Genomic DNA, 19,668 nt, shown 5'->3' on the forward strand with positions numbered 1-19,668 from the left:
CCTCAGATAGCTTCAGTTGTCATATTTTGGATGTTGCCACTGACTTTGAAAGTCACTGCTGGTCCTAGAGCTGTATAAGAGATCATTCAGCAATGAAGCCATTACTATGCACATACAGGAAACAAACTATTTATAAAACACCAAAACACTGACAGGTTAAACATGTCCAAAACTCCTTTTCTCCTGATGGAGTTTCTCCTTTACAGTAACACCCTATTTCCATTCGCAGTAACTCTATGTGGTATTTGCTCCCTCGTTTCCAAACTTCCCAACTCACATGCCAGGCCACTTGTCTGCAGCAAAATCACTTGTACATACCTAAAGTCACAGGTGCATACCCAGAGTCACATGTGTATACTTTATATGGAGCCTGTGCAGTAATGCCACCATTTGCAGAGATTTCCAGTCACAGCTACAAGGTCACCTCAAAGAGCCATGTTCAGTCCATTTGCCTTATGGTGAATGAGGCCCCAGAGATCACTATTATTTCTTTCACTATATTGATATTAGGGTTGTATTTTTCTTGTTTTTTGAAGGCTGAGATGTACCATTTACTTACTAATTTAAAGTCCATCTGGTATATAATGTAAGTGCATGTAGCCATCACCTTTCTGACTAAATTTCCTTTTATTGTATCCAAACTTTTCTAATACATCTGAGTTCCATTTTCATTTGGTCCTAGCTAACTTTTATTTCTCTCTCCATCAAGAGTGAACTTAAATGTCTATGTATAGTTTATGTGCTATTTAGTTTGTCTCTTGTAGTATTTATTTTGTTTCAGTACACTTTGAGATGGAAATTTTTACTCTGCCTTTGGGACTTTATATGTGATCTGTTTTAGGAAAAGCCAAATAAACTCCTGATAAGGATATGTATTAATTAGCTGTGAGGCCAAATGGTCTCTTAGTACCTTCAAGTTCATTTCATCTGGTTTACTTTAACTGAAGTTTCTTTGTTGACTTTTCCATATGATTTATCTTGATGATAACAAGGTTTTGAAGACAATCACTATCACAGTCCATGAATCTAGTTAGACATTTATATCCAATAGTTTTGTTTTATTACATTTGGTAGGTCAGTGGTTTATAATCATTATTTTTTTTCAATATGACTCTTTCCTTCACCTCTTCCAATTTTGACTTGAGGGCTGGAGAGATAGGAGTTAAGGTGCTAGCCCAGGAAGCCTAAGGACCCAGCTACAATTCCCTAGGACCCATGTAAGTCAGGTGACTAAGGTGGTGCATGTTTCTGGAGTTCATTTGCAGTGGCTAGAGACTCTGGTGTGCCCATTCTCTTTCTATCTGCCTTTTTTTTTTTTCTCTTTCTGTCTCTCAAATAAATAAATAAATGATTTAATTTTGACTTGAAATTTCCTTTGGGAGATATAAATACAGATGGCTATACCTGTGTGTTTTCTGTTTCCATTTGCTCTGAATATCTTTTCCATCCTTTCTCTTTCAGTCTTTGTGTGATTTTAAGGACAAAAAAGTTGTTTCACACAGTAAATACAGTAAGTAGCTGAGAAGGTGAAGAAACATCTCTAGGAACAAAGTACTTGCTCCACAAGTGTGAGGACCCAAATTCCATCCCCATTATCCACATACATACTAACATGGTGGAAAGTGCCAGTCATCCAAGCATTGTAGGTACAGAGACAGGCAGATAACAAGAGATATTGTCCAGCCAGTGTAGCATTATTGGTAAACTTCAGAACCAACAAGCGACCCCTCCCTCAAGAACAAGTGGATAATACACCTGAAGATAACACCTGAAGTTATCTGGCCTTTACACCCACAGTCATGCATGCACATCTGCACATATACTTGCATCTCCACATCTATGAACACAAACGTATACATGCATACCACACACACAAGGAGGAATCAAATACTTGAGTCCTGTTTTTCATTCTACTTAGTTGCTATCTCTCTTTTAGTTGGTTAACTAAGATAATTTGTATATTTCACTGCCAAGTATATTGTGATCACTACACATTCCTGTTGGTCATTTTCTTAGCTTCTTCAAGTTCTCCTTGCTGTTTTCTTTTTCTTCAGTTTATATGACAAATGTTTAACTCAGGGGTTTCCTGTTTCATTGGGTTTCATACGGACTGATGTTAGGTATAATCTCAAAGAAGTTTTAATTTGCATTTCTCTGGTTGTAGTAGATCTTGAACATTTAAAAAAGTGTCCCATCCCGTGGGACCTAGTTATTCATGGGGGCGAGGAGGACCCTAACCTGAAATAAGATGGGCGAGAGAGAGGAAGAGACTCAAGCAAATGTACACTCGTCAAGAGTCCCATTTTATTGAGACATAGCGGCCTTTTAAAGGGTTAGGGTTAGGGTTAGGGTTTTGAAGGGGGGGGGCTGGAGGAGGCAGATGGTGGAAAGTTACAGAATCTTCTTGGCCTTTGGCCTAGGACAGTTTGCGGTTATTCCAAGAATTCACAGTACAGTTCTCAAGTCTCTGCAGTTGCCAGGCAGGGTGTTAATTAGTTAGGTGTGGCTTGGTGGGGGGATGGAATCAGTCAGGTATGGCGGGGTGGGGGGATGAGGAAAGGTCAGAAGTTGCTCAGGGCAGAAGTTGCTCAGGACAGAGGTTATCTCAGGGCAAAGGTCTGTTCAGGGCTCATCTCCTCGTCTCCAACATCTCCCCCTCTTCTGTATACAAGGACCAGGATAGGGAGGTTACCGTGACCCCCTGATGATGTCCCAAAGAAGGGCTTGTTTTGGTGGCCGATTATTTTTGTTTAAGAGTAAAAATGGATCCAGAGGAGCAATCTGACAGCAACCTGACATCAGAGAGGCGAGCAAGCGTTCCCCAGAGTAGGTTGAGCACTGTTACTCATAGGTCATTGATTTCGATAAAGTCATTTGGATTGACCTTAGAACAAGGGGCAAAAATGGGGTCTGAGCCTGTTAGAAGGGCGGTGCTGGACCCTTACCCGTCATTGGATCGGCCTCCTCTCAGCGAGGTCGTCCTGTCTTAGGCGGGTCGAGACTTAGCCACCCATTCCATCACTGACTTACCAGACCACTCACTTTGTGGAGATGTAACACATTTTGCTCTCAACAAGACCATCAAAGCCCCATAAGGATCCTGGAGGAAATATGTTTGGTAGCCAATTAGTATGAGGGGTCGTGGAGACCTGAGTTATTATTTGGAGGGACGGGGCCAAAATTTCCACCCCAGGGTGGATTTTTTCAGGGAGGTAAAGTCTAAGGGTCGAGATGGGGGGTTGTCTTGTTCTTTTGGCAGGTCAGCGGTAGATGTTTCTTCTGTGGCGAGGCGATGGTAGTGGACTTCCACTGGCTTGATTGCAGAGTCTACCTGACTCTTAATGAAACTGGTTAATCGTTTAAAGGCCCAGGAGCCAAAAGACAGAAGTAAAAGGAAACCTACAAAAGGTCATAGCAGACTGGGAAGCAGAGTGGTTAGCCATGGAGATGTGGAAAACCAATTTTTATACCAAGATTCTTCTTGTTCTCATGTCCTTTTTCTATCCTCTAGATTTCTTTTAACTTTATCAAGGCTATTTTGTACTAGCCCAGTCTTATCTGAATAGAAACAGCATTCTTCCTTGAGGGCTACACAGAGTCCCCCTTCTTTAAGGAAGACTAGATCTAATCCTCTCCGATTTTGAAGAACTACCTCAGAAAGGGAAGCTAATGAATCTTTAAGATCTTGTATTCCCTCCTGTATGAGGCTGAGATCTCTATCCACTAAGGCACTGAGATGTGAAAAATGTTGTTGGGAGGTAACCATTGAGGCAATACCTGTCCCAGCCCCTGCAGCACTAAGCCCCAGGAGCACAGTCAGGGTAATAGCAGTTAAAGGCTCTCTTTTTTGTTTGATGGAGATACCTTGATCCAGAGTGGATAAAAATTCTTCTGGATTATGGACAAGGAATCGCGGTAGCACAATAACTACAATGCAGTAATCTTTATTATTAATAAAATCCTTATTGACTATAAAAGGAGTCAGACCCGAGGAGCAAGCAAAGTAGGTGTTATTAGGGGCTTTAGTATAGGTGGAAGTTTCATTGACAATAGTAGTCTGATTACAGACCGATATGAGTGAATGGGGGGGCAACATTTTAGGGCCAACAAGACAGAATCCAATACCTGAAATGGAACTAAGAGTAAGGCCTCCATCTGGGGCAGCATGCCAGGATAGGCCATCTGTATCATTGGTGAATATAGGGGCCATAAACATCACAACACCCTCATAAAAGGGAGGTGTAGGAGAAAAGCAAATCCAGCATTTTTGATAATCAGGATTGCTAGTATTATGAATAGCTTCTAGGGAGGTGTTTACTAAAGAAACAATGAGATCAGCCGAACTTGGGGGTCCTCAGGGATGGTGGGTTGGAACAAGGTATATTTTTGAGATAACTGAGTAACAATAGGGGGTGTGGTAGACCTTGAGATAACAGTTAATTTGGGTCTGGCTGGTTTGAGTAAGACAGGGTTTGGTCCCATGGCTGCAGAATTTTTATTGGGAATAGCTTTGAGTAATTTGATTTTAAAAGTGAGCCCAAAGTCTTTTCTTTCTCTATAGATTCGGAGTCCCCATTCAAATCCTTGGCCAGTCTAATCATGTTCTCTGGCTCAGGAATTGAATTGGATCAATAAGGGACTACACCAGCCACTGTAGGGGACTGGTTGGGATCATAGAGTCTTACTAAGTCCCAAGGGGAGTGGTTGGGTGTTGCTTTAGGGTGTACCCATTTTCTTTTTACCAAGATATAATCCTAGGAGGAGGAGGGCTTCCAATAGGTGTTCCCAGTAGTTTCACAACCCCAGGAGGCACAAAAATAATCACCAGCCCATCCACACTTGTAATTAAGGGACTTATCTCGGTGGGCTCCTGGGCAGACATAAACACCTTCTGCTGCACCATGAAGGTGGCTTCTTTCGCCAGTGTTTCTACAGCTGGGGGAATCAAGGCTGCATCTGGCCAATTCAGGTGCCTTGTTGTTGGGCTGAGGCCATAGTTCCTCTGCCGTGCCCCAATCAGGGTGTGCCCCAAGGGCAAGGGCGCAGAGATCCACTTCTAGATCCGGCCATTGGGGCTGGGATCCGACTGAAGAGCTAGAGTTAACAATATCTCCGGCCTGGTTTTCAATGATCCGAGTGTAGTTATAAATTTGATAAGGGGAGGGGGCACTTACCACCAGCTGGGCTACAAGTAGAAATGAGAGAATGGCAAGGCCGAGCATCTTTCTGTAATTAAGCACAATCAAAATCTTTCTCAGGGGTTTCCCTGGGAGAATTAATCAATTTTATTAGTCTCTCTGGGAGCCATCTAACATTTTGTTCTTTAGAATCATATATGCAAGCATGTCCTTTCCCCCACATTAACACAGGATCTGGGCCGGACCATTTGTGAGTTAATGGATACTTCCATAATGCTTGAGCATAATTATTTGATGTAGAAGGATGCCAAAATCTATCAGCCATGGATTTACCATCTTTATCAAGAGTCAGGAAGTTTAAACAAAGCATGGTTTAATAATGTTTTTGGATTTGCTGCCTGGGAGTATAATATTCCTCCTGAGTGTTGTAGCTTGGAGAATATATTTTTAAGAGTTTGATGTGCTCTTTCTACTATACCTTCTCCCTGTGGATTATAGGGAATACCAGTAAGATGTTCTATTTTTAATTGAGCACAGAATTATTTAAAGCTAGTGCTGGTATACCCAGGGCCATTGTCTGTTTTGATGACTTTTGGCAATGACATAAAGGCAGAGCAAGCAAATATATGATTAATAACATTTTTAGTAGCTTCTCCCATCTGAAGGGAAGCACAAATAAATCCACTAAAGGTATCTATAGACACATGGATATATTTTAATTTGCCAAAGGGAGAATGATGGGTGACATCCATTTGCCATAATTCCCCTGGTGTAAGACCACAAGGATTAACTCCCAAGTGTGGCTCAGGCAAAAATGTTATACAGCCCTGGCACTGGCAGACTATCTGTCGGGCCTGTTCTCGGGTGATAGAAAACATCTGTCAGAGAGTTTGGGCATTAAGATGGTGTAACTGATGTGTCTCTTGTGCCTGAGATATGGGGTCAGGTGGGGCAACCATGCCAGTTAGGACAACAGAACTATTTTGAGTTGCCTGATCCACAAGGTTATTTCCTTTACTTAAGGGTCCAGGAAGACCAGAATGTGCTCGAATATGTCCTACAAAGAAAGAGTGAGTTCTGGCCAGGATTAGTTGTTGAAGTTTAGCAAAAAGAGGGGAAGCATTGGTAGAGGGAAGGATGTAAGGGACCGTCTCAAGCAAAGGGACTGAGCTGGCTACATAGGCACTGTCAGTATAAAGGTTAAATGGGTGATTGGAGAGAGTCTCAAACACCTGTATAACAGCAACCAATTCCACAAACTGTGCTGAAGAAAGTTTAGTTTGGACTTTGGAGATTTTTCCATTGATGTTAAAGGCTGCAATTCCAGATGAAGAGCCATCAGTAAAAACTAACATGGCTCCAGGAATGGGAGAGCTTTTAGTCTGTTTTGGGAAAACAATGGACTGTCTATAAAGGAATTGAATTAGTCTGTCTGAAGGATAATGATTATCTATTTTGCGTTGGAAGGAAACACAATCAATAGCCCATTCATCAGAAAACTGTACTAGCCATTGAACCTGGGAGGCACTATAAAGCACACTAATGGTGTCTGGGTCTTTTCCAAAAAGTTTAAGAGAACATTCTCTCCCAAGTTTTAAAACCTGGGCAACCAGGGAGGGGTAGGTAGGCAGAATTTTGAGGGGGCGTAGCAGGTAAATGGATCCAATATAAAGGCTTAGTTTGCCATAAAAGACGGGTGGGTGTAAAAGTTGTAGGGAGAATAAGTAACCATAACAGGGAGGTGGGAGAGAAGTATCCAAACATTTGTGCCTGAATGACCTTTTCAACAATTTGTAACGAATTTTTAGCCTCTGTAGTAAGCTCTCGAGCAGAGGAGGGGTCAGAATCGCCTCACAAAATATCAAACAAGGGTTTAAGTTCTCCAGTAGTCAATTTTAAATAAGGTCGTAACCAATTAATGTCCCCCAAGAGCCGTTGGAAATCGTTAAGTGTTTTTAAAAAATCTTTTCTTAACTGGATTTTTTGAGATAGGATTTTATTGGAGTGTAATTCAAATCCAAGGAAAAGGTGGGGAGGATGGATTTGAACCTTCTCTGGGGCTATTTGTAGTCCAAATTTTTGGAGTATAAGGATTAATTCTTATCCCACCTCATATAATTTTGTTATCTCTGGGCCTGCTAATAAAATATCATCCATGTAATGAATGATATATAAATTAGGATATTTAACCCAAAAGGGATCTACTGCTTGGGCGACAAATTTTTGACAGAGGGTAGGGCTATTGGCCATCCCCTGCGGCAGACCGATACAATTAACAATAGGGAGGCTGAAGGCAAAACATTTGCAATCCTCTGGGTGGAGGGGAATGCAAAAGAAGCAATCTTTAAGATATATGACTAATTTAGTATAGCCCTTAGGAATGGCTACTGGTGATGGGAGGCCAGGCTGAAGGGCCCCCATCGGAACCATGGTCTTGTTAATTTCTCTTAGATCTTGGAGTAATCTCCATTTTCCCCCTTTTTTTGTATAACAAAGATGGGTATATTCCAGGGGGAGGTGGAGGGTAAAGTTGGGGAAGATTCGAAGGGTCAGAAGTATGAGAGTCAGAAACATCAACGAGAGAAAAGGAGTCTGAAGCTCAAGAGGGAGGACGCGAAGGGCAGCAGGAGCCAGGCTGTGAAGACGAGAGACAATATTCGTCCACAGAGAGTAGGTGGCGTTTACCAGAGTCATTATTTGCTTCCTCGACAATGTCTCGAATTAAGCCCCAGAAAGAGAAAATAGTTGGGGATAGTGTGTCATTGCCTTCCTCGGTGAGTTTCTGATTTAATTCTCTACCTACTCTTTGCCACTTTTTGGGATGAATATTAGGTCCATCAATCATCAACCATGGACATGTCTTATCAACAAAAATAAACTGTATAAGATCCTTTTTCTTTACCAGTATTCCTCGCTCTCTGAGAGAGGCTTTTAAATCCTTTATGAAAGAAGCCTCTTTAGACAATGAATGGCCCATCTCGATGGGACAGAATGAAGAGGGAAAACTTACCAGGTCTTGCCATCTTCTTGGGCGGAGAAGCGGTGACCACTTAACAAATCCTCTGGAGGTCGCTGAATTAGGGGTCTCCGTCCGGTGAGGTCCATGCCTCGGGCCCCACGTTGGGCGCCACATGTCCCGTCCCGCGGGACCTAGTTATTCATGGGGGTGAGGAGGACCCTAACCTGAAATAAGATGGGCGAGAGAGAGGAAGAGACTCAAGCAAATGTACACTTGTCAAGAGTCCCATTTTATTGAGCCACAGCGGACTTTTTAAGGGTTAGGGTTAGGGTTTTGGGTGAAAGGGGGGGGGCTGGAGGAGGCAGGTGGTGGAAAGTTACAGAATCTTCTTGGCCTTTGGCCTAGGACAGTTTGGGGTTATTCCGAGAATTCACAGTACATTTCTCTCAAGTCTCTGCAGTTGCCAGGCAGGGTGTTAATTAGTTAGGTGTGGCTTGGTGGGGGGATGGAATCAGTCAGGTATGGCGGGGTGGGGGGATGAGGAAAGGTCAGAAGTTGCTCAGGGCAGAAGTTGCTCAGGGCAGAGGTTATCTCAGGGCAAAGGTCTGTTCAGGGCTCATCTCCTCATCTACAACAAAAAAGTTTATTGGCATTTGTATTTCTTCTTTTGAGAAATATCTCTCTAGTTGGCCCATTTGTTGACTGTTAGGTTTGCTTGTGTTTGGTTTTTGTAGTTCCTTAAATATTTTAGATAATTAACTCCTTGTCTGAGATATCACTAGTAAAGACTTGCATCCATTCTGTAGACTATGAAACCTCTCAAAAAAAGTTCAAGATGTACTGTGAAATCTCATGCTCCTCCTAATCTTTATCATTATCTTCATAATCCCTGTTGCCGGAACCTGCTGGCTGAATTGGTTTGAGCCTGATGGGGAGTGAGGATTAAAGAAAGACAGGAGAAAGAATGAAAGCAAGGACTCCAATCAAGGACTGAAGCAAGGACTGAAGCGCAGTTTATTTCACAGCATTACTTTTTATATCTTCTTACAAACAGTTTTCCCATGGACAAAAATTCCATGAGCTTCACACAAGTTTCTATCAACAACTCCTTCCTGTTACAGAGTTTTTGCACTTCAATCACTTCCCAGTACAAAAGACTATCAAGGCCAGTCAAATGGCTTCAGACACTGAATATACATAATCTTGCTTACATGTAGGCGCTATAGTCTTGCTAAAGTTTTGCTATAGTTTTGCTAATGTTTTGCTGCCAAAGGCCCAGAGCTATGGATACAAGGCCAGCCAAATGGCTCCAGACACCCTGTGGAGTTGTGGAGTCACAAGTTTGAAGGATACGTTTGTCATTATTGTGAATGAGATGTCTATGAATAAGGTAGAAGTACAGCAAAATTTGTATCAGATGCATGGTCCTCTCACTAAAACCTATAATAGAACCTAAAAATACTCATAAATTAAATAGATATGTATGTATGTGTATACATGCATACACACACGTACATGTGTATACACACAAATTTGGCATCACCCTATCTGGCTGCTCCAATTATGTTTATCCTCATAATGAGGAAAAACTCCAAGGATTCTTCTCATATCCTTAGCTCCCTCCTTACTTACTGGATTACATTGCTTCCCTACTGAGTCATCAAAAAGAAGTGTATACCCAAAGACTTTACTACGTGTTATGTGTTCTTTTTCCTTTTCTTTTCCTCTCCTTTGTTCTCTTTCTTTCTTGGTAATGAGAAAAAGTCTAGGTAGAGAATTATAACTGGTCACTTGCTGAAAGAAATCACTTACTGACTTAAAAATGCTCAGCCCTAAGTTGTATATATACATCATTCCTTCTAGGGCTCAGGAAACATCCCAGAAGGGGAAACAGGAAGAATATAAGAGCTGTGGGTTGGAGAGGAGCACTATGGAAGTCTCACATACAGATATGACAAGGACATTGCACCTATAACTCACACCGCATGTGGTTTCTTACATAAGATGTGCACATGATTAGGCCAATCAACATTCTGTTATAGATGAGGGAGGGGCTTGTAAGGCTACTCTCTTTCCCAATGAGCTGATGACAGTTGAATATTCCTGTGGCATAGCCACTGGTAAGTGATGAGAACAAGGTTTATATGATTCTGAGGGGGATAAGGGTGTGTAAAATGGGGTATATATGACTAAATATGATATGTATGTGTATGAAAATGCAAAAAAAAAATGAAAAGACACATGAGAGAGCTTGGGAAATGGCTCATTGGTTAAAGGAACTTGCTTGCAAAGCCTTCTGGCCTGGCTTCTATTCTTCAATACCCACATAAAGCCATTTGCAAAAAATTGCACATCTAGGTTTCTTGCAGTGGCAAGAGACTGTTGTGCATCTATTATCTCTCTCTTTTTTTTCTCTCTCTCAAGTAAATAAATACTAAAATAGACACATTAAATTAAAATATTTTATAGGAAGCCCACCTCTTGTGGAACATAACTAATGCCCAAAACAGACTATATAGGGCCAGATAAAAACAAAAAGGAAGATCTCACACTAACCAGTGCACAGATTTCAGTGTGACTTTTGTTACCCATAACTATGAGATCTTATCAGAGCTAACATCCAGCAGCAAAGACCCCCTACAAATCTGAACTGCTCACACTAAGAAGAAAAGTGTATAGTTCATCTTTGTTGCTTCCTTGGAGGCCCCATATCAGCAGGGAGATGCCTATTCTAGCACAAACAATCAGAGCATAAAGTAAGTATACTCAGATATTTTTACTTCACTTTGTCTGTTTCTAAAAATGTGCCTATTTGTAAAAAAAAATATTTTTACTTATTTGTGTGGGTGTGTGTGGGACACAGAGAGAGAGTGTGTGTATGGATGCATCAAGGCTTCTTCTCACTGCAAACAAACTCCAGATGCAGATGCCTGAGTCACCTCGTGCATCTGCTTTAAGTGGGTACTGAGGAATCAAAACTAGACTGGCAGACTTTGCAAGCAAGCTCTTTTAACTACTGAGCAATCTCCCCAGCTCAAGATGTCCGTTTTAGCTGCATAACAGTTGCTTATGACATTCTCATTGCTCTTTATTAGGTCAGTATCCCCCGTTTTAGGAACAATACATTTTATTTAGATCAAAATTTCCACTGGTTTCATTGTCTCTCAAAATTTTAGTGTTTAGAGCGTGCAACTCCTGCAGACACACATTTCCTGCCAAGCCTCTAGGGGCACCTCGGTGGAGCCTGGCTGAGCCTGGCCTTTGTGAAGCTGGCCACTACGGTAGACCAGCTGGTGCTGTGGCTGCATGCGCTGCTGGTGAGGCTCTGCGCCCTGAGCAAGGAGAACAGTGGCTGCTGGTGAAAAGGATAATTACTAGGTCCAAGCCCCTCAGCCTACAGGGGGAGGGCCCTGCACGCCTTGCCCCCCCACCCCACCCGCCACTTCTTGGCACTGCCAGCCCCTTCCCTGCCCTTCTGTGCTCAACTCCATTCCTGGCAGTGCTTGTCTTTGTTCCAGGAATAGCATTCCAGTTACTGCTGCAGGGCCTAGGGTTGGGCCTGGACCCAGGGCCTGCTCCGAAGTCAAGCTTGTCTTCAATTGTGGCCAATCTCAGCACCTCTCTCTTGCTAATCTGAACTGTGTTCTGAGATTCAGCCACTGTCTAAGTTCCCTTTTAACTCAACCACCAGTCCTGCATCTGCCCAGAGACTCATGTTGTTACCTTATCATTACTCATCCAATCAACAGACATGCCTTTGTAGAGAAGGACCAAGTAGAAGATGCCTAAGTTGCTCCACCTCTTCAGTCTCTGATTTGGACAGCTCATTTACACTTGAAGGAGGCCATTCTTTCAGTCTGATTAGTTGTCCACCTACTCTTCTGACTTAACAAATGGCTGCAGGAGCCTGATGTGCCTGGCAGCTAGAATATTAACATTTCTTTTCTTCATATGCATCAGCTTTGCTGTCATTTTTGTTTCAAAATTGCAGCAGTCCCACAGATATGTACATTTGGACAAATAATAAAAAAACAACAAACAAAAACAGTTGTACATCCCAGTTACTCTGTATGTACTACCTGGACAAAAAAAACAATGGCATTCTTTTCAATAAATACCAAGCACTACAAAAGTAGGGAAAAAAAATAGTATTTAGGGCTGGGGAACTCACTTAGTGGGTAAGAGCCTCTTTGTAAACTGAGGGCTTGGAGAGGGTCTGAGGTGACCTAAGTTCAATTCCCCAGGACCAACATAAACAGCTGAATGTGGGCATGCACACATGTAACCCCAGTCCATTGAGAAACAGAGACCAGAGAACCTCAGCTTTGAATTCAGAGAGAGATCTCAATCTCTAAGAAATACAAAGATGAGTGATAGAGTAAGGACACTGACATTGTCCTCTGGCCTCCACAAGTGTCTACAGACACACATATGTGTATATAAACACACACACAACAAACACACACACACACCCCTACTAAACATGCAAAAAAAAATTCCCAGTGTTTAGTTTTATTTCATTCTCTCTTGGAATTTGTTCCTGCCTCTACCAATTTCCTTCTGGATAGACTTGCTCTCTGTTCTTCTAATTTTTTTTTCCTGATAAATAAATATCATGCAATGTTCTTTCATGAATGTAAAGGTGATTGTCCTTTTGGTGCTTGTAAAATGAATAGAGAACAATTTTTTAATTTTTTTATTAATTAGTTTTGTATTCAGCCAATACAGTCAGTTTAGTACCATTATTAGACTCATCCATGACCTACCCACTCCCCTTAGCCCCTCCTTGTTGAGGTATATTGTTGTGGAGTTAGCCCACAGTTATGGATAGGATAAATGCCTCTGCATATCATGACCCAACATGTGGCTCTGACATTCTTTCTGCCCCTCTTCTGCAAAATTTCCCTGAGCCATGTTGGGTTCATTTTTGGTCTGCTTCAGTAATGAGGTGCTGGGGCCTTTGGGTCTCTGGCTCTCTGATTTGGTAGGAGTTGATTTTTCTCTGTGTTGACCTCCTTCACCCTTGTGCTGGTACCCAGTTGACCAGGAAAACAGCACCCTTGCTTGTTTCGCCAAATTTTCTTAGTTTCAGCCGGGGCCCTTTTGAGGTATGATGGGGTAGCTCTCGCCTTAGGCTCTACATCTATCTGAAAAAGAGAAGCAGATTCTCCAACAGAAAGTAAGTTATCACCAGGACAAATGAGATAACCCTTACTTTTTAAAAAGAGAATTTACTAGGTGTAGCCCACGATTGATGGTAGCTTGATAATGGAGAGCAGGCTTATGTTTGGATATGGTTCTGACTTGTTTCCCAGCTCCAGCTATGGGTCCTGTACCACTGAGGGGATCAGTTAGCCAAATCAAGAGCAGTTTGTTCCCCACCATGGCTGTGTGCCACTATAGCACTTGTGTGGGCATCACAACAGGTTATTTGGTGCTAAGTAGGTTAGACCATGAATTGCTTGGACAGATGTTGGTCATTTTCCCCCAGTTCCCCATGTAGCACCTTCTGGCACAAGATATTCTGACTGTCTGAGAACTGACTCTCTTCCAGCTTCCAGCCATGCCATTCCATTTTGTGTCAACCACATAAGGTGTCTTCAGCAGTAGGGTCTTACCACTACTAACCTTTGGTGGGTCATCAAGTACTTGGACAGAAATCTGTCTTTCTTTTAGGAAACCTTGTAGGTCTCAATAGAGAACAACTTAAGAGACACTGTATACCTATGATGCAGCTCAAAATGAAATCAAATGCTTGTGAGACAATTCTTTTCCTCTCCTTTCTTACATAGAAGTAAACATTAACTTGATTTAGAGGCTAATTCTTAAATGTATATTTTTATATATTTACTATGTATGTGCACATCCATAGTCAAAATATAGCATTACTGTACATGATTTAAAACTTACTATAAATGTAATCTGGGCATTGGGGCTCACTCATTTAACTCTAGCACTCTGGAGGCTGACCTAGAAGGATCACTGTGAGTTCAAGGCCAACCTGGGCTAGGTTGAGACTCTGCCTCAAAAACAAAATTTACCATAAATGGGTACAGTCAGAAAGATGATGGAAGAACTTTCTAATACCCATTTCCTTATGAAATATCAATGTGAAGAAGTATCCACACACAAAAGCTAAAGATTCTAAATAGGCAAATAGAGCATTTCAGTAGAGTGCAAAAATAAGAACAGATGCACTGGAGAGGGTGGGAAGGATAGCTTCATATTACCCTCACTGCCTCCCTCTGTGCCAATGCAGGACAGCATGCCCTCTACATGGTAAGAAGAGAAAAAAGTGAGAACTTGGCCACCAATTCCAACATCAGACCTGTTCCAGTACCAAACCAGACCCCAGAGACCCAGCATCCAGACCAACCCTCTAGAATAGAGTCTATCATCAGTCTGATCCCCTGGACATCAATACCAGTCTTGTCCCTGTGGACTCAGGCTCAAGGTCCACCCACTTGTTAGGTTAATCCCTAGTGACCCAGACATGAAGTTGATGCCCATAGAGACAGGATGCAGACCCATGTTCACATTCCTAGACTCCAGGCCCAAACCCCATAGGCATAAACTCCAGGATGGCTTTTATGGACCCAGATACTAGGTCAGCCCTTGTGGACTCAGAAACCAGGTCCATCACCTGTTGACTCTGGTACTAGGCAGCCCAGGAGTCCAGACACAAGCCTGACCACGAACCTTATGTTGGTGGCCAGCTCTAAATCTTCATATGGTTATACTGGTGAAGGGCTATACTTAAAATATCCACTTAAGGGGCTGGACACATGGCTCAGTGGTTGAAGGCACTTGCTAGCAAAGCCTAATGGCCTAGGTTCAGTTCCCCTGTACACATGTAAAGCCAGATGCACAATGTGGTGGTTCATTTATCTGTACTTGGCATGCAGTGGCAAAAGGCCCTGGTTTGTCCATTCTCTCTTTCTCTCTGCTCTGATTGCAAATAAAAAAATATATATTTATATATCATATCAATTCTGTAAAACCTAGAAAGGGATCATATTTCTAAAAATGTGCAAATAGAAAAACAAAGTCACAAAGATTACACACACACACACACACACACACACACAATTAAAGGAACATCACGCCATCCAATGGACAAAATAAAACACAAAACACCAACATGATGGAAATTTTTGAACTTTATATAAAGAATACAAAATAATTTGTTTTCAAAATGTTTGGTAAAGAAAAAGCACACAGACAACTAAATAATGTCATGGGTACAACACACACACAAAAGACATTCAACAAAGGGCTAGCAACCATTAAAATGAACCAAATTTAAGGTTATGGAACTAAAAAATAAAGTAAGTAAAATTTAGAAATTCATAAAGAGCTTCAAAAACATACTCTAGGGGCTGAGGAGATGACTTGGTAGCTAAAGGTACTTGTGTGAAAAGCCTATCAGACTGGGTTCAATACCCACAGAAAGGTGAATGGCATTTGTTTGCAGTAGTGAGAGACCCTGGACATGAACAAATAAATTTCAAAGCATACTCTGTAAAGTAGAAGACTTTGAAGACAGGTCATTTAGAATTACTAAAGGAACAAAAAGAAAAAAAAAAAACATGAAAAAGAGTAAAGAAAGCCTACTGAACTAATAGGAAATCAACCACATAAACCAAATTCACATTCTTGGAGTCCCAAAGGAACAGAGAGATAGAAAAGAGTAGAAAGTTTATTTAGCTAAATGATAGAAAACTTCCCAAGTCCAGAGAAGGAAATTAATGTTCAGACCTACAAAAGATCCAAGAACCCTAAATATAAAGTGTAGAGAAATTCTCACAGAAAGACAGCATAATCAAATATGTGAGAAACAAAGAATTTTGCAAACAAGAGAAAAGTGACTTCACACATACAAGAGTGCTCTTATGAGACTACACAATTCTAGGATGTGCCAGGGGGAGTGGGGAGGATAGGGAGGTGGCTAACAATGGTACCAACTTGACTGTATTCACTGAGTACAAAAATAAAAAATAAAAAAAATGTTAAAAAAAAATTGAAATCTTTGGATTCTACTTTTTTATACTTGTAAAATAAAATAGTTGTTTTGGTTTAAAAAAATTCTGGAAAGAAAATATCCAACCAAGAATATGATCATTTTATCTGTTTTCCATTTTTAATTACTAAATTATTTATTGAAGGAAGTACAGAGCCAAGGAAAGGCACCCACATGGCTAGAGATCTCACGTGGAGGGCCTGAAAAAAGCATGGAATGAATAAAAGAAAAAGGAGGTTCAGGGAGCTAGAGGGTATAAAGAAGCCATGTGGAGAGAAAAAGCAAATGACCTTCAAAGGCAAGCCCATCCGAATGACTTCAGATTTCTCCCACAAACTTTAAAAGCCAAAAGGGTTTGGAATGATGAGTTCTGAAAGATAACAACTGTCAACCAAGATTATTTTATCTTGGAAAGTTATCTATCTAAATTGATGGAGAAATAAGGACATTCCACAAGAAAAACAGGCTAAAGGAATTTATGACAACTAAACCAGCTTTACATAAAATATGTGAAGGAATTCTTTATGCTGAAGAGAAACCAAAACAAACACAGGAGGAAACAGGAAAAAATAAACCATACTCAAATGACAGTTAAAACAAACCAGTAAAGAGAAAACAGGAAGCATTACAAAAGAAGAATGGCAAGAATAAATCTATACCTTTCAATAATAATTCTTAATATCAACAGCTTCAATGTACCAACCAAAAGACACATACTTGCAGACTAAATTAAAAGGCAGGATTCTGCCATTTGTTGCCTCCAGGAAACTCATGTCTCAATAAAATAATAAAAGATAGACACTACCTTAGGATGAAAGGATGGAAAATGGTATGTCAAGCAAATGGGCCTAGGAAACAAGCAGGGGTTGCTATCCTAATATCTGACAGAATAGACTTCAAACCAACATTAGTGAGGAAAGATAAAGAAGGTCATTTTATACTGATTAAAGGAACACTCCAACAGGAGGACATTACAATCCTAAACATATATGTGCATAACACAGAGGCTCTCAGCTTGATCAAACAAACACTATTAGACTTAAGGTCACAGATAATATCAAACACAATTATAGTGGGAGATTTCAAAACTTCACTGTCATCAGATGACAGGTCATCCTGGCAAAAAATAAAGAGACACACATCTCAATTAAATGATGTCATGTAACAAATGGACCTAACAGATATCTACAGAACATTCCATCCATATGCTGCAGAATATACATTTTTCTCAGCAGCACATGGAACATTCTCTAAAACAGACCATATATTAAGACACAAGACAAATCACCACAAATACAGGAAAATTGAAATAATCCCTTGTACTCTACCTGAAGACAATGGGATTAAAGTGCAAATCAGCAATAAGAAAAGCTACAGAGCATACTTCTGTATTTATGGAGACTGCACAGTTTATGATTGAAGAATGATCAATGGGTCATTGAAGAAATCAATAAACTCATAGAATCAAATGATGATGACAGTACAACATACCAAAGCCTTGAGAAACAATTAAGACAGTCACAAGAGGGAAATTTATAGCTCTAAGTACCTATATTAAGAAATTAGAGAGTTCACAAATAAACAATTTAATACTTCACCTTAAGACCTTCGGAAAAGAAAAACAAGGCAAACCAAAAATCAGTATGCAAGAAGAAATAATAAAGTTTAGGGGAGAAATTAATGAAATAGAAACAAAAAATATCCAAAGAATCAATAAAACAAAGAGTTGGTTCTTTGAAAGGATAAAACAAGATTTATAAACCCTTAGCAAATTTGACCAGAAGAAATAGAGAAGAGACAAAAATTAGAAAAATTAGAGATTAAAAAGGTACCATTACAACAGATACCAAAGAAATTCAGACAATTATAAGGACATACTTTAAGAATTTATATGCCTCTAGGATTGAAAATCTGAAAGAAATGAATAATTTTCTGGATTCATATGACCTACCAAAATTAAATCATAATAAGATAAACTATATAAATAGACCTATAACAAATACAGAGATCCTAGCAGTTATAAAAAGTCTCCCAAGTAAAAAAAAAAAAAAAAAAAAAAAAGCCCAGGCCCAGATGGATACTCTGGGGAATGTTACCAGACCTTCATGGAAGAACAAACACCACTGGTTCTTAAACTTTTCCATGAAAGAGAAAAGGAAGAAGAGCCCAGAGTGCCTCCACTGCCACAACCCAAGCTCTGTGGCTCCTGGAGTTTGGCTGATACTTGTGGAAGGCCATGGCTGAAGCATGGGGGGACACTTGGCACTGCCAGGGACCTCTGCTTCAACCGTAGTAGTAGTCCTGATGGTGTGGTGGGCCCTGGATGCCTAACACTCTGGAGGAAGTTAAGAAGATTTTAAGTGTATTTCAAGTGCATGGGGTAAAAGATGAATTCTTCCTCCTCCACCATGAATGAAGAACCTGACACTCTGTCAGTAGCTAACCAGCTATGGGATTTAGTGGCAGATCCACTAAATAGAAGAGCCATCATCCAAGATCAGGGATGTCTTCCTGGCTTGATTTTGTTTATGGACCATCCCAACTCCCCTGTTGTGCACTCAGCTTTGCTTGCTCTTCCATACTTGGCAGAATGTCATGCAAACAGAGACAAGATAAAAGGAAAACTTGGTATGATGCTAAGCTTGCAAAACATTATACAAATGACTACAACCCCAGGAGAAACAAAAGTTCTGGCCTCTGAAATCTATGATATTCTTCAATATTCCAACATGGCAGATGGTGATAGTTTTAATGAAATGAATTCATATAGAAGGAAAGCTCAGTTTTTATTTTTATTTTTTCTGGGAACTACAAACAAGCATGCCAAAGCAGTGGTTTTGTACATAGATGGTCTTGATGATACATCTCAAAGAAATCTATGTGAAGAGGCTTTGTTCAAAATTAAAGGTATTATTACCTTTACTTTTCAAATGGCTGTTCAAAGATGTGTGGTGTGAATTCATTCAGATTTGAAAGCAGAGGCTTTGGCATCAGCCATAGCATCAACCAAGGTTATGAAAGCTCAGCAAGTGGTGAAAAGTGAACGTGGGGAAGAGCTGCTGGCCCCATTCATTCCAAGATACTCCTGTGGAAGTAGAAGAGAACACAGGGCTTTCCCATTACCTACCCCAGGATGAGAGTCCCTCACAGAGATAGGACGAGGCAGTGTCCCGTGTTGGCTAACACCCAGAGGGTGCAGCAAGCTGGCTGAGCACAGCCGCCAACTTTTTATCCAGATCATCTTACTGGTGGCTTCAACTTCAGTTTGGGGCTCAAGGACTATGTCAACCAACAAGGGGCCAGTTTTCCATTGTGGTGAACTGTCAAGTGTAATTTGCAATAAGTTATCATGAAAGTTTTTAGATTATGCAATTGCATATGCTGCATTTTACATTTTATTGGACATTTATCTCATTGAGTGGTAAACAGAGGCTACAGGTGGAGTTTGTTAAAGCATCCAGTGTTACTGGAGAAAAATAATTGTAAAATACCATCACTAATAACAATTTTGACCTCTGTTCATTAATATTCTGACTTTGTGGAGGGAAAAG

General features: G+C 40.7%; 1 pseudogene; it reads left to right on the top strand.

Annotated features, from left to right (window-relative positions):
- The first annotated feature begins 18,504 nt into the window (after positions 1–18,504).
- LOC101597759 lies at positions 18,505–19,450 on the top strand (annotated as a pseudogene).
- The last annotated feature ends 218 nt before the right edge of the window (positions 19,451–19,668 follow it).

This window comes from Jaculus jaculus, chromosome 1 (assembly GCF_020740685.1).
Source record: "Jaculus jaculus isolate mJacJac1 chromosome 1, mJacJac1.mat.Y.cur, whole genome shotgun sequence".
Classification (NCBI taxonomy): domain Eukaryota; kingdom Metazoa; phylum Chordata; class Mammalia; order Rodentia; family Dipodidae; genus Jaculus; species Jaculus jaculus.